We start from the raw sequence: 7,604 nt of genomic DNA, 5'->3' as shown, positions 1-7,604 counted from the left end.
GTGCAGTTCTGGTCACCGCATTTAAGGAAGGATGTGATTGCGCTGGAGAGGGTAGAGAGGAGATTTACGTAGATGTTGCCGGGAGTGGAGCAACTTTGCGATGAGGACAGATTGGAAAGGTTTGGATTGTTTTTCTTGGAAAAGAGGAGGCTGATGGGCGACAGTATTGAGGTGTTTAAAATTAGGAGGGGCCTAGATATTGTTGATTAAAATGGCCTATTTCTCGTAGGGGAGTGGTCAACAACCAGGGGGCATAAATTAAAAGTATTAGTCTCAGGGTTAAAGGGGATTTGAAGTTAACATTCTTCATCGAGATGTTTGTGGGTTTCTGGAACTGAATGCCTGAAAGTGGATGGAGGCAGAACCATCAACACGTTTAAAAAGGACTTGGATGTGCACTTGAAATGCCGTAAGGTGCAGGGTTACACACCTAAACCTGGACATTTGTTGGCCGGTGCAGGTACGATGGGCCGAGAAGGACTCCTTCCAAGCTGTAAACTTCTATGATTATTTAATTATCGGTTAGCATTACTTTCATGATGCAAAACGAGGCGATCGGCTAATCAATGGCGTTACAAGTGAACAAAAATGTTCGTGTAAACTGCGGCACGAACTCAGGAACCTGAGATTAAGAATCTTATGAGGCTACTGTGCGGTGTACGCGGAGCTTTGGCTCGAGCCGTGACATTGTGAAGCCCAGTGAAGGGCGGTAAAACGCTGTTTGAGACTGCATTCGCCGCTTTCTACCGGCAGCGGCTGATTGGAGAGTGCGTGACTGGAATGTTGGGCCTTGTCCCGCCCTCAGTAAATCTGGAGCTGGGGAAGAGCGTTTCGTCTATTGGTTTCTATGTGGCTTCGATTTTCTGTTGTGAAGCGAGGCAGCGCGGCAGGATCCTTTAATAGTCTCACAGCTCAACTGAATGAATGGAATGTGCAGCTTTCAGATGTGTTTATCCCCTTCAGGGCTGGAAACGAGAGGCACTGAAAGACACTGTGTCGAGTTTGAGTTTGTACAGAACGGTACACAAAATCAGCAAATGCAACATCGTCGTGAGGCACTGCACTCTGTTAATATTGAACCATTAATATGAATTATTCCATTTTTTCTAATCATTAATTGAACAGGTTTGCGAAATGCTTCCGCCCGGTTTCGAACCGGGGACTTTTTGCATGCAAGGCAAACTTGATAACCACTACAGTACGGAAACGCTGCGACAGAATAAATGTCGGGAACATAAACAGAGCTTTAACCTCAACAGCTGCGCTGCACATCAGGAGCTTGCATTGCGCGAATAGAATGACGTTGCTATATTTAGCAAGGTTGTCAGTGTGGTAGGAATTGATCCCGTTTTTCTCGGACTTTATACATAGGACCAGGAGCTGGCCATCTCGCAGCATGTGGTTAGAATCTGGAACACACTGCTTTAAAGGCGGCGGAGGCAGACTCAATCTTATCTTTCCAAAGGGAGTTGGATCAGTATCTGAAGGAAAAAAATGCACAGCTGCAGGTAAATGACGCGGGTGTGGGACTTCTTGAGAGTAGGCATGGGCTCAATGGGCTGAATGGCCTTCTTCCGTGCTGTAACCATTCCATTATTCTGTTATTCAATAACTTAGTGGCACATTTAGTAGTGTGCATCGAAGCTGAATATTGCAAAGGGACATGCATTGATTCGTCACAACTAGCAGCATCTGATTGAGAAGATTCGGGTGCGCGAAAATTCGGGTGTAATGACTTTAAATGCATAATTTTTGTTTTGTGAAGTTTCGGTCAGAGAAATTTTTGGGAAAGGATTTTTTTGCTGAAAGGACTCAGCATTTAATCTTCTTTCTGGCTGTTGGGGTCACATTTATTTTCGATGTTATTCTTCCACAATGTATATTTTGTTTGATCTTTCACAATAACCAGACCCTTGCTCTTCAATATATTTCACTGCTTACATGACCACAGCAATGGAACAACGGGGGAATTAGGAGTTCCAGAAACACAGGAATGTGTTCAGTACAGCGGAAATAGCTCCAGAAACAAACGAATTACATTAATAAGAGAAGAGTTGACTCATAAAACAGGTAAACTAGCTATTCCTACAGCAGGGGAATTAGGAAAGCGCACCATAATCAGAATAAATGGTAGCAAAATTTATCGGGGATATGGCAGCCACATAAAAAGCAAAATATGGTGCAATATAAGCAGCGCAATTTGAAGGTCCAGAAACAGGGGAATTAGGATCTTCACGAACAACTGAAATAGCTCCAGACACAGGGGAACTAGGAGCTGCATAACCCGCGGTAGTAGGAGCTTCAGCAATAGTGGCATTCGGAGCACCCCTAAGATGGGATTTAGCAGCTCCAAGAACATTAAAACTAACCACAGAACAATGGAAATAGCTCAAGAAACAGGGGGAATGGGAAATCCTTAATTACAGGAATTAATTCCATAAACCGGGAAATTAGCTCCAGAAATATTGGAGTTAACCTCACAAACTGGTTAGAATTAAATGCTCATGAAACACCGGAATTAGAAGGTCCAGAAAGCGGGGAATTATGTCCAGGTAATATCGTGATTAGCTTCAGAAAGAGGGAGAATCAAGTGCTCCAGAAACAGAGGATTTTCAGCTACAGATACAAGGTGATTCGATCCAGGAATAGTGGAATGTGCTCCATAAAGGGATGAATTTGTAACTCCACAGACTGTTAAATTAGCAGCTCGAGGAACAGTAGAATTAACTCCAGAGACAGTGCAATTAGCTCCAGAAACAGGGGAATTGTCTTTAGAAAGAGCAGAGTTAGCTTTCTTTGAGAACGCACCATAAGCAGGACACTTCGAAGATATAATATATATAATTAATAGAACTTAAATAGGACAATTCGGTGCTTCATCAACTGCGCATACTTGGAGTACCAGAAAATGGACAATTAGGAGCGTCACAACACCTCAGAATCTCCAGAAAGTAGGGAACTAGGAATTCCAAAAACTACCGAATGTTCTCCACATACAAAGGTATTAGGTCCAGAAACAGTTGTATCAGCTACAGAAACAGAACAATTCCTTTCAGGAACAGTGAAATTAGGAGTCACAGAAATAGAGCAATTAGGAGCTGCAGGAACAGGGTAATTAGCGCAAAAACAAGGGAAATGGCGCCAAAAAAAGGGGAATTAGGTTTAGAAACTGTACAGTTAAGTGTTGAAAGATGAAAAGTAGAAATTACAGAAACTACTAAATTAACAGCTCCAGAAACAGTGGAATTCGCTCCAGGAACAGGGCAATGGGGAGCAGCAGAAAGAGGGGAAGCGAGCTCCATGAAGACTGGAATAATCACAGTACAGCTTAATTAGCTGCATAAACAGGGCAATGGGGATCGGTAGAAACAGGGGAAGCGAGCTCCAGGAACACAGGATTAATCATAGTACAGCGCAATTAGCTCCAGAAACTGGGGAATTTTAGAAAGAGCAGAGTTACCTCCAGAAAAGGTGAATTTTCTGTTCATGTTGCAGGATCATTAGGAGAGCGTACCACAAACACGACAATTCCAAGCCATATCTATCGGCAAACCAGAAGAAACATAAAAAGGACAATTATTGGAGCTCCAAAAAAAGGGAAATTAGGATCTCCAAAGGAATTTTCACCAGAAATGTAAGCATTAGATCTAGAAACAGTCGAATTAGCAACAGAAACAGGGGAGCTACCTCGAGAACGGATGAATTAGGAGATCCACAATCTGGGATATGAGGAACTCCAGAAAAACACATGAGCTCCAGAGACAGGGTAATTAGTTCCAGGAACAGTGGAAGTAGGAGCAGCAGAGATGGGCATTAGGAGTTCCAGGAATACTGGAATTATCTTCAGAAACAGGGTAATTGTATTTAGAAAGAGCAGAATTAGCTCGAGAAAGAGGCAACTTAGCTGTCCCTGCAGCAGGGGATTTATGAAAGCGCACCATAAGCAGGACATTTCCAAGATATATATATATATATATATATATATAATTAATAGTCACTTAAATAGGACAATAAGGTGCTTCATCATCAGTGCAATTTGGAGCTCCAGAAAAAGGACAATTTGGCGCTACGCAAGCAACTCAGAATCTGCAGAAAGTGGGGAACAAGGACTTCCAAAAACTATCGAATTTGTTCTGCAAGCATAGGTATTAGGTTCAGTAACAGCGGAATTAGCTACAGAACAGAGGAATTCCCTCCAGGAACACGGACATTAGGAGTCACAGAAAGAGAGCAACAAGGAACTGCAGTAACAGGGGAAGTCGCGCAGAAACAAGGGAATTAGCGCCAGAAACAAGGGAATTAGGTCTCGAAAATGTGCAATTCGGTCTTGAAAGAAGAAAAGTGGGAGTTATCGAAACTAGTAAATTAGAAGCTACAGAAACAGTAGGAATTCGCTCCAGAAACAGAGCACTGGGGAGCTGCAAGTACATGGGATGTGAGCTCAGGAGCACAGGAAAAATTAATAAGAACATAAGAACATAGAAATTAGCAACAGGAGTAGGCCATCTAGCCCCTCGAGCCTGCTCCGCCATTCAGCAAGATCATGGCTGATCTGGCCGTGGAGTCAGTTCCACTTACCTGCCCGCTCCCCATAAACGTTAATTCCCTTATTGGGAATCTGTGACTTGAGTCCCTTATCGGTGACTTGAATACAGTCAATGAGCTAGCCTCAATTGCTTCCCTGGACCGAGAATTCCACAGATTCACAACACTCTGGGAGAAGAAATTCCTTCGCAACTCGGTTTTAAATTGGCTCCCCCGTATTTTGGGGCTGTGCCACCTAGTTCTAGTCTCCCCGACCAGAACAAAAAACTTCTCTGCTTCCATCTTGTCTATCCCTTTCATTATTTTAAATGATTCTGCAAGATCACCCCTCATCCTTCTGAACTCCAACGAGTAAAGACCCAGTGTACTCATTATATCATCATAAGGTAACCCCCTCATCTCCGGAATCAGGCAAGTGAATCGTCTCTGTACCCCCTCCAAAGCGAGTATATCCTTCCTTAAGTAAGGTGACCAAAACTGCACGCAGTACTCCAGGTGCGGCCTCACCAATACCATATACAGTTGCAGAAGGACCTCCCTGCTTTTGTATTCCATCCCTCTCGCAATGAAGGCCAACATTCCGTTCGCCTTCCTGATTACCTGTTGCACTTGCAAACTAACTTTTTGGGATTCATGCACAAGGACACCCAGGTCCCTCTGCACCTCAGCATGTTGTAATTTTTCCCCATTCAAATAATATTCCCTTTTACTGTTTTTTTTTCCAAGGTGGATGACCTCACATTTTCCGACATTGTATTCCATCTGCCAAACCTTAGCCCATTCGCTTAACTGATCTAAATCTCTTTGCAGCCTTTCTGTGTCCTCTACACAACCCGCATTCGCACTAATCTTTGTGTCATCTGCAAATTGTTTACACTACACTCTGTCCCCTCTGCCAGGTCTTCGATGTATATTGTAAACAGTTGTGGTCCCAGCACCGATTCCTGTGGCACACCACTAACCACCGATTTCCAATCCCAAAAGGACCCATTTATTCCGACTCTCTGCTTTCTGTTAGCCAGCCAATTCCCGATTCATGCTAATACATTTCCTCTGACTCCGCGTACCTTTATCTTCTGCAGTAACCTTTTGTGTGGCACGTTATCGAATAGCTTTTGGAAATCTAAATACAACACATCCGTAGGTACACCTCTATCCGCCATGTTCGTTATACCCTCAAAGAATTCCAGTAAATTAGTTAAACATGATATCCCCTTCATGAATCCATGCTGCGCCTGCTTCATTGCACTATTTCTGTCTAGATGTCCCGCTATATCTTCCTTAATGATAGTTTCAAGCATTTTCCACACTATAGATGTTAAACTAACCGGCCTACAGTTACCTGCCTTTTGTCTGCCCACTTTTATAAACAGAGGCGTTGCATTAGCTGCTTTCCAATCCGCTGGTACCTCCACAGAGTCCAGAGAATTTTGGTAGATTATAATAAATGCATCTGCTATAACTTCAGCCATTTTCTTAATACCCTGGGATGCATTTCTTCAGGACCAGGGGTCTTGTCTACCTTGAGTCGCATTAGCCTGTCCAGCACTACCCCCCTAGTGATAGAGATTGTCTCAAAGGTCCTCCTTTCCCACATTCCTGTGACCAGCAATGTTTAGCATGCTTCTTGTGTCTTCCACTGTGAAGACCGAAGCAACATAATTGTTTAAGGTCTCAGCCATTTCCACATTTGCCATTATTAAATCCCTTTCTCAACTTCCCTTCTCATCATCTCATCCCCCTTCTCATAATCAATGTACAGATTAATTTGCTCCAGAAACAGGGCAATGGGCAGCTGCAGAAGCATGGGAAGAGATCTCGAAGAACACAGTAATAATCACAGTACAGCGCAATTAGCTCCAGAAACAGGGGAATTACGTTTAGAAAGAGCATAGTTACCTCCAGCAATGGTGAATTTTCTATTCATTTTGCAGGGTCATTAGGAGAGCGCACCATAAACAGGACAATTTGGAGCCATATATATCGGCAAACTACAAGAAATGTAGAAAGGACAATTATGTGCTTGATAAACTGTGGAATTTGGAGCTCCAGAAAGAATTAAGAGCTCCACAAGAATTTTACCCAGACAAAAAAATATATTAGCTTCAGAAACCGTTGAATTAACAAAAGAAACATGGGAGCTACCTCTAGAAAAGGATGCATTAGGAGATCCACAATCTTGGATATTATGAACTCCAGAAAAAATATGAGCTCCAGAAACAGGGAAATTAGCTCCGGGAACATGGGAATTAGGAGCTGCAGAGAGGGGAATTAGGAATTCCAGGAATACTGGAATTAGATCGGAGACTAGAGTTTTGGCTCCATAAACAGGGGAATTATGTTTAGAAAGAGAAGAGTTAGCTCTAGAAAGAGGTGAATTAGCAGCAGGGGAATTAGGAGAGTGCACCATAAACTGGACATTTTGTACATATACATATATATATAAAACTATTAGACACTTAAAAAGGACAATTAGGTGCTTCATCAACAGTGCAATTTGGAGCTCCAGAAAAAGGACAATTTGGGGCTCCACAAACAACTCAGAATCTCCAGAAAGAGGGGAACTAGGACTTCCACAAACCATGGATATCTTTCCAGAAAAAAAGGTAGTAGAAACATAGAAACAGAAAATATGTGAATGAGTGGGCCGGTCGGCTGATCATTCACCGCAGTACCGCTGTCCTTTTTTCTTTTAATACCACTTGATCCCTTTAACCATAAGTCTCATATCTAACTCCCACTTGAATATATCCAATGAACTCGCATCAACAACTCTCTGCGGTAGAGAATTCCACAGATTAACAACTCTCTGAGTTAAGACGGTTCTCCTCATCTCAGTCCTAACGGGCTTATCCCTTATCCTTAGACTCTGTCCCATGGGTCTGGACTTCGCCAACATCAGGAACACTCTTCTTGCATCTAACCTGTCCAGTCCCGTCAGAATATTTTATGTTTATATGAGATCCCCTCTCATCCTTCTAAACTTCAGTGAATACATGCTCAGATGATTCATATCTCTCTTCATATGTCAGTCCTGCCATCCCAGGAATCAGTCTGGT

At 42.8% G+C, this 7,604-nt stretch overlaps 1 non-coding gene across 1 annotated transcript; it reads right to left on the bottom strand.

Moving 5' to 3' along the window:
• Positions 1-1,135: 1,135 nt before the first annotated feature.
• On the bottom strand, positions 1,136-1,208 carry trnaa-ugc (transfer RNA alanine (anticodon UGC)). Its single transcript has one exon. It is a non-coding gene; the product is annotated as a tRNA-Ala (tRNA).
• Positions 1,209-7,604: the final 6,396 nt, after the last annotated feature.

Source organism: Pristiophorus japonicus, unplaced genomic scaffold (genome assembly GCF_044704955.1).
Source record: "Pristiophorus japonicus isolate sPriJap1 unplaced genomic scaffold, sPriJap1.hap1 HAP1_SCAFFOLD_30, whole genome shotgun sequence".
Taxonomy (NCBI): Eukaryota; Metazoa; Chordata; class Chondrichthyes; family Pristiophoridae; genus Pristiophorus; species Pristiophorus japonicus.
Note: the sequence above shows the minus strand (reverse complement) of the source record. Positions and strands in the feature narration are given on the sequence as shown.